Raw genomic sequence first — 7,509 nt, 5'->3', positions numbered from 1 at the left:
GATTGCTTCTGCCTTTTCTTTAGCTTTATGTTTCTAGTTTGTTTTTATCATTGCTTTCTTGCAATTTTCAGGGCTTGCAGGTGACTGAGCAATTAGAAGCTTTCCTTCTCGAGAAATTTTCTCAGCAATGCGCGATTAGCGCTAGGCGCTAATCGTGCATCGGAAACTGCCTCCGTTCCTTGATCCAGGCTTCTCTGATGCGTTTTTCGCCTTTTGCGCTTCTTTCTCTTATCGAGTATAAAGCTCAAAATTTGTAAAAATAATGATTTCGTGAGCTCTTGACCCTGAGCATTAAACTGTCTGTTTCTGATATCAGCATCGTTCAGTACCCATTTAACCATGGCTGTATATGAGAGATCTGTAATGGATGGCTCAGCAGAATTCTGTGAATCTGCGGCTCTGTTGCATGCGGTGTCTGTGTATAAGGGCGCCATTTCTCTGTCTTTGGACATTGGAGCCTTACCTTTTTCCCCATAGTTTCCTGCACATTGCTTTGTGTAACTTTTGTTCTTTGTTCCTACAGTTCACAAGTGAGGTGAGAGTAATGATAATAAATAATGACAGGAAAGCTTTAAATGCCAAGGATATGCAAAAACACGCCACCTTACGTGAACTGGCTCTTCGGAAAACACAAAACCATATTTTATTAACAACTGGCATGTAACTCATTAATTATCATTAAAGCGCGTAACCGGTTCTTGGTTTATGGAAAAAGCTTTTTGAATAATGAGCCAGAACCAACTGTGATGGAGAGATTTTGCAATTGGTTTGCAATATCGCAGATCGCTGCATCGCATTACTGCAATATCATCGTGTTGTTCTATCGCAAGGTTGCTTGATTACAATATCACAATATCACAAGATCACAATATCGTTTAATCGTTATTGTTGATGTGCTTTATGCGAATTGCAATTTTGCGATATGTGACATCGCATATCGACAATTTTGAGGTTTCCAGTGTGAGTGCTCATTAATGCATGCGATGCGATGGAGTTTCGCGTCGCAATCTCGCATTTTTTATCATTTTGGCTCATAAGAAGGTACCCTATCATTCTTTGCGCGATGTGATATTTCTTAAAGAGTGACTTTACTTTCTTCATCATGAAACTTAAGCTTTTTAGATTTTTCAAAAGTATTTTCCTAAGTCCATGATGGTAAGTTTGATCCAAAAGGAAATATAAGCACTAATTGATTTTTAATTTTTTTTTGACTAAGGGTCCCCACTTATATAGTGTTATTGCTAATACTAAATAAGGAGGGGGGTTGTTGGTGGCCACAACAATTGGCGATTCACTTGGAAGAACCAGTTATCTCTGTTTTTCTATTGAATTTTCTAAACTTCCAAAACAAATTTTTTTCAGAAAGTTAAACTTTATTATGGAAAGATAAAGTACATTATGCTCTAACCTGTCAATGACATTTTGCTTCAACTATTTTCAACTTTGATTATTTTCTCCCTAAGGCTAGTCCTTGTATTTACATCAGTCATTATTTGGTCTGTAAAGATAAAAAAAAGTCTTCTCTGTAAATCAATTTTAAATATGCTCATTTGTCGTAGGTAGAGCCTCTGCTGCCAGCAGGCATTTATAGCCTCAACAGGGTTACCTGTTACCCAGCAATGATCCTGTATCCTACTTAAAGCAACCTACAACTATCAAAGAAGAATCCACATCCACACTTATTGCTTTGATTTTCTCTTTACTCTTAAAGAACAATGTCTTGGTTTGATAGCCAATTTGTGACACAGTGATTCACTTGATTTATAACTTTGTTGAACAAGCTGGCTCGTGATGAGACCCCTTGTCTTTTGATTGCAACAATCTTGAGTCATTGCCCTGTTGTGGTGTGCAGTATTTGGCAAAGTCAGCAAGTTATAATATCTGTGATTATGATAAGCCGGCTCGTGATGAGACCTCTTATTCTTCAAGATGAAGTGTATCCTTGGGTTGTTCCTCTGAAAGTTGTGATTTCCTTAGCAAGGAGGAAGTCATTGTTTCCTTAAGATAGCTCTAGACGACAATAGTAGAGTTTTTGGAAATAGCTGTTCTATAGAGAATCTTTATTTTGTTATTGATACCTTTCATTGTACTGACATAAAACAATTTCTTCACTAAAGGTTGTTTTAATCAAATTTTATGAAGTTGAAACTAGTATCATATCTAGGCTAGAGTCTTTAACTGTATCTTTCAATAATAAAGATCAATTTTCCAAAAAAAATTGCTATTTATACAAGTGAAAAATCAAAATCTGAAAGAGAATTGGTGTCTTATTCGTAAATGCCTAATGTAACCACTCACAACTGGTTTTATTATGAAAAGAAAAACAATTACTCTACAAAATAGAAGAATAATCTTCTATGGGAAATATTTCTTGAGAATTTGTCCATTAATAGGCAAAGAGTCTCTCTTACCTGCTAAATCCTGTAACACAAACGTTGATGGACCTATGACTTCTACAATTTGAAAAGGACCAAGCCACATTCTTTGAAATTTTGTATGTTTCCATTTTTCTTCATGAGCCTTGTCCCATTTCAAAACTAAGTCTCCCATCTGAAAATCTTTTCTGGTCATTATGTTTGAATCAAAAGAGGATTTTACTAGTGCTTGATGATGAGCATGGGTTTTCTTAGCTTGTTCTCGTTGTTCTTCTAATTTGATTATTTCCATTTGTCTTAGCTGTAAGGAGGAAGTTGGTACTTCATCAATGTATTGAACTAGAGACAAAGAGGGAATTGCTAAATGAGTCGGAAGAACCACTTCTTTCCCATAAACTAAATTAAAGGGAGAAGTGCCGATAGAAGCTTTTTGCGTTATTCGGTTTGCCCATAAAGCATATATTAAAGTCTTATGCCAATTTTTATGATTTTGGTCAATTGTTCTTTTGATAATCTTGATTAGGTTTTTATTTGTAGACTCAGCTAATCCATTGCCTTGTGGGTAATAATTGGCTGAATATTTAAATTTGAATCCTCTTTTAAGTACAAATTCAGTCATTGCATTTCCAGAAAAGTATGATGCATTATCAAACATTAAAGTGGAAGGAAATCTAAACCTCTTGATTATAAATTGATCTATGAACTCAATGATATTTTCAGCATTAGCCGTCTTGAGTGGAACTGCTTCTACCCACTTAGTAAAATAATTTGTTGTTGTAAGGATATGTCTATGCTACTTAGAAGAGTGAGGAACGATCTCACCTATTATGTCCAATCCCCACTGACTGAAAGGTTGCTCAATGTTAACTGGATGTAGTGGCAAGGATGGCTTCTTTTGTCCCCCAGCAGTAGTTTGGCAGACTTGACATTTCCTCACGTAACTGTGCGAGTCTTTGAATAACATGGCCCAGTAATAGCCTGCGCACAAGATTTTATGTGCAGTAGCATCTCCAACATAGTTTCCGCCTGCTGGCCCGTCGTGGAGTTCCTGCAAAACTTTTTCAGCTTCAGATTTCTCAAGACATCTAAGGAGAACATAATCATAATTTATTCTAAAAAGAATATCATTTATGAGCTGATATTGTTTGGCTTTCAACCTTAGAGCTCTTTTCTTAGTATGATCGAGGTGTGAAGGAGCATACCCGTTCTTAAGATAATAAATGATATCAGCGTATAATGATTCTGCATCGTTTAGGCTTACCTCACACATTTGTACCTCTACAGATGGAATTCAGAAATTTGCGACGCTCCAGCCAGCATTTTGCAAAAGCCTTGATCTTTTACAATGTTTGCTTGTTTAATTTCTATGTCATATTCCTGTAAGGCAATAACCCAATTGGCCCTTTTCTCACCCACATCCTTCTGTACTAGAAGATTCCTTACCATTGGAAACAGTACTATAATTTTAGTATGGGTTTTGAGTAAAAAAGGTCTGAAATATTTGATTTCTTTGAAAACAACATAAGCCTGTTTCTCCACATCTGAATAATTTAATTCAGCGCCCTGTAAATTTGAACTGAAAAAAGCAATTAGGGCTTATACTTTTTCTTGATTTGCTTGAGTGAGTATCGCAGCATATGACATATCTGAGGCAAATGTATATAAAATAAAAGGCTCTGAAAAATTTGGAGTTGCTAAAGATGGAGCATTAATAATAGCTTATTTGATCAGGTTGAATGCTTCGTGTTCATCTTGACCCCATTTAAAATTTGAGTTCTTTTTAATCATGGCTTACAAAGGAGACACGATTCGTGAAAAATCTGGAACAAATCTCTTTACAAAGTTGATATAACCAAGGAAAGATTGCATGGCTTTTTTGTTGTGACATAGGGATATTTCAGAAATCTCTTTGATTTTGTCAGAATCGATGTGAATTCTAGATTTTGACACTATGAATCCTAGAAGTTTCCCTTCACTTAATGCGAAAAAGGATTTTTTCGGGTTAAGTGAAATTCCATACCTTAAACATCGTTGGAAGATTTGTTTTAAATCTCTAAGATGGTCGCTTCGCTTCTTGGAATACACGGTTATATCATCCAAATAAATTACTATAGATTTATTGACTAAACCTTTGAATGCGATGTCCATGGCTCTCTGAAATGTGGCACCAGCATTAATCAAACCAAATGGCATCTTTCGATATGCGTATGTGCCCCATTTAGTTCTGAATGTGGTTTTTAATTGATCATCAGGATGGACCAACACTTGATTGTATCCTGAAAATCCATCCAAGAAAGACATTAATTCTGAGCCCGCCACTGCCTGCAATATATGTTCCATAGGTGGTAAGGGAAAATTATCTTTTTGGCAGGCCTTGTTAAGATTTCTAAAATCAATGCAAATTCTAATATCTCCATTTTTCTTTCTAACAGGTACCATATTGGAGACCCATTTAGAATGTCTAACGGGAAAGATTATTTTGGCTTTCAATAACTTATTGAGTTCAGTTTTGATCTGATTTTCTAAATTGGGATGGATCTTTCTTAACTTTTGTTGGACATGTTTTTCATTATCGATCATTGGAATAGTATGTTGGATGATGGAAGTGTCGTATGCTTTGAGTTCATCATAGTTCCAAGCAAAAACATTTTTATTGTCTCAAAAGACGAATATACGCTAATTTTTCTTCAGGGGCTAGGCCGAGACCTAGATTAATGTTTTGTGGTTTGGCATCGGTTCCTAGGTTTACTAATTCGTAATTCAAAGTTGAACTTTGGAGTTTTGAATTGGTAGACCTTTTAAACCGATCTTTCAAATCGTACAGGTCTTCTAACTTGACTACCGACTTAGGTATAGCATTTTTAGTGATATCTTGTTGCAATTGTCGATCATGTTGGTCTTCGTCAATTATTTGATTGGAGTAGGATCCTTTAGATGTGAGGAAATTTATGATATCAGGATCGTCGTTGAATATTCTCCAATTTGTGATGTTATCAGGAATAGATGGTCTAAAGATTAATTCTATTAAGAATCTATCTGGACTAAAATCTTCTGAAGGAATAAGCTTAGAAGCTACGTTAGATAAAAGGTCTGCACTTGCATTCTGGAGTCTGGGAATTAAAGAAATATTAAATGCTATAAAATGCTCAGTCAGATCTTGAACTAAGGATTGATAATGTTTTAAATGACCTGATAAGCAATGTATAGTATTACGTACCTGTCTAACTACAATTTCAGAGTCTCTGAAAACTTGAAGGTACTTGACGTCTAACCCGATTGCTTTGTACAACCCTTGGACTAAAGCCTCATATTCTGTTGTATTATTGGTGCAATCAAATTCGAGTCTGCATGTTAGCATAATTTTATCTCCTTCTGGATTAATTAGAACGCATCCTGCTCCTGCTCCTTCATTAGATTTAGAACCATCAAAAAATAATTTCCAAAACAAAGATTTATTTACAGGACTATCTAAAAAATTGATACATTTTGAACTATCTGTTTGAGAAAAAATTTCGACTTGGGACAAAACAAAATGTTCTAAGTAAGGTGACGTATGAGCATTAAAATTTCTGAGGAAAGAATCTACTGAGTAATTGCCAATAATGCTATTGTTATATGCTACTGGTTCATTTTCCCCCTCTAGCTCCGTTACTATGTATTTCTGATGTAGTTCTCGTTCAACTTTTATTTGATTTGGTTTACAATTGTAGGGCAACCACATGTGCGACCAGTTAGTTGCGAAGTATGTATGAAGTTTTTCTAGACCAATCCCTGCTAAGAATTAAGCCATAAAATTCTGGAATGTTAGCAACTAAAATGTCAATAACTTGACATACCTTTGGTTTGGATGACAACCTTATGGTTACTTGATTTAGTTCGCTAATCACTTCGACTTGAGATCGATCTAGATGAACTATGCGCACAACGAATTTCTATGGTTGAACGTTTAATTTGGCACATATGGACCTTGGTAAAATATTCGATGAAGCACCAGAATCCACTAAACAATTATGCACATTTTTATTGAAAATTTCATAAGTAAGGAGAAACGGGGGAGTATGAGATCTCGATCTTCCTCCAATTAAAGCGATGTCATTTGGATCAATCTTATTGGTCGCATTAGTTGGAGGTCTTCCCATGTTATGGGAATCTTGAGAAAGTACAGCGGTAAGCAAAGGTGCAACTGGCATAGCATGTAATTCTTTCAACATTATCTTTTGTTGATGCTTTAACTTGCTCAATTCGTAAAGAGTGATGTTGGCCCTAGTCTTTTTCATATCTTCTATAATATTGTACTCCATTTCATCCGAAACGATCAACGTTTTAGATGGAGTTGATGAATCTGTTTGGACTGGGCTGGTTTGATTCACTTTAGATGTCGTTTTCTTTGTTGTGACTTTATCCTTTATTGCAGAGCTTGCGCTCTTTGGCTTAGGGATAGTTTGGGGAGGATCAAGCTGATTTCTACTTCGTGTGCTAACTAAGAATACTTCTTGATCTTCTTCTTGTAAGAGGATGAAATCCCACATTCCTTGTAACTCTACAACTTCTTCTTCATCGGTTTGCCCTTCAGTGGCAATTTCCTCTTCCTCTTCTTCGGATTCAGCATTTGTAATAGCATTGGGTGGCTTTGAATCCGTTGAAGGGCCTCTTTTAAAAGCTCTGTAGGGCTTTTTTGAAGAATTTTCTGCTACTTGCTTCTTGATGTCGACCATTTCGTTGGACATGGTCTTAAGAAATTTTTGCAATCCTTCCAAATCGAATGGATCTTTTGTTTGTTTCTTCTTGGAATCTTCCTTGAAGGTGGCTTTCTTGGATTTCCGTTCCTCTATCGCGGATTTCTTCTCTAGGGCTATTATACGTTTCTCTACTACTATTGCTTCTTTCATGTTTTCGGCTAATGTTTTTTTATTAGCCTTGTCCACGAAGATTGCTATGTTTGATGGTAAAGCAGTGATATACCATTCACTTTGTACTTCTTCGCTAGGCTGGGAAGCAGTAGGAATTTTGTTTAGGATTTTATTGAAATGTAAATTGAAATATTTGATAGGCTCTCTTGACTCGGCCCTAAGGTTAGATAGGTCATTGATTAGCGTTGTCGTAGACCTGTCATCACAAAACTTGGTCAAGAATT

The sequence above is a fragment of the Pinus tabuliformis genome, chromosome 4_1, assembly GCF_031772625.1.
Source record: "Pinus tabuliformis cultivar Carrire ecotype Pingquan chromosome 4_1, CPIR1, whole genome shotgun sequence".
Classification (NCBI taxonomy): Eukaryota; Viridiplantae; Streptophyta; class Pinopsida; order Pinales; family Pinaceae; genus Pinus; species Pinus tabuliformis.
The sequence above is the reverse complement of the archived record's forward strand: the minus strand, read 5'-3'. Positions refer to the sequence as shown.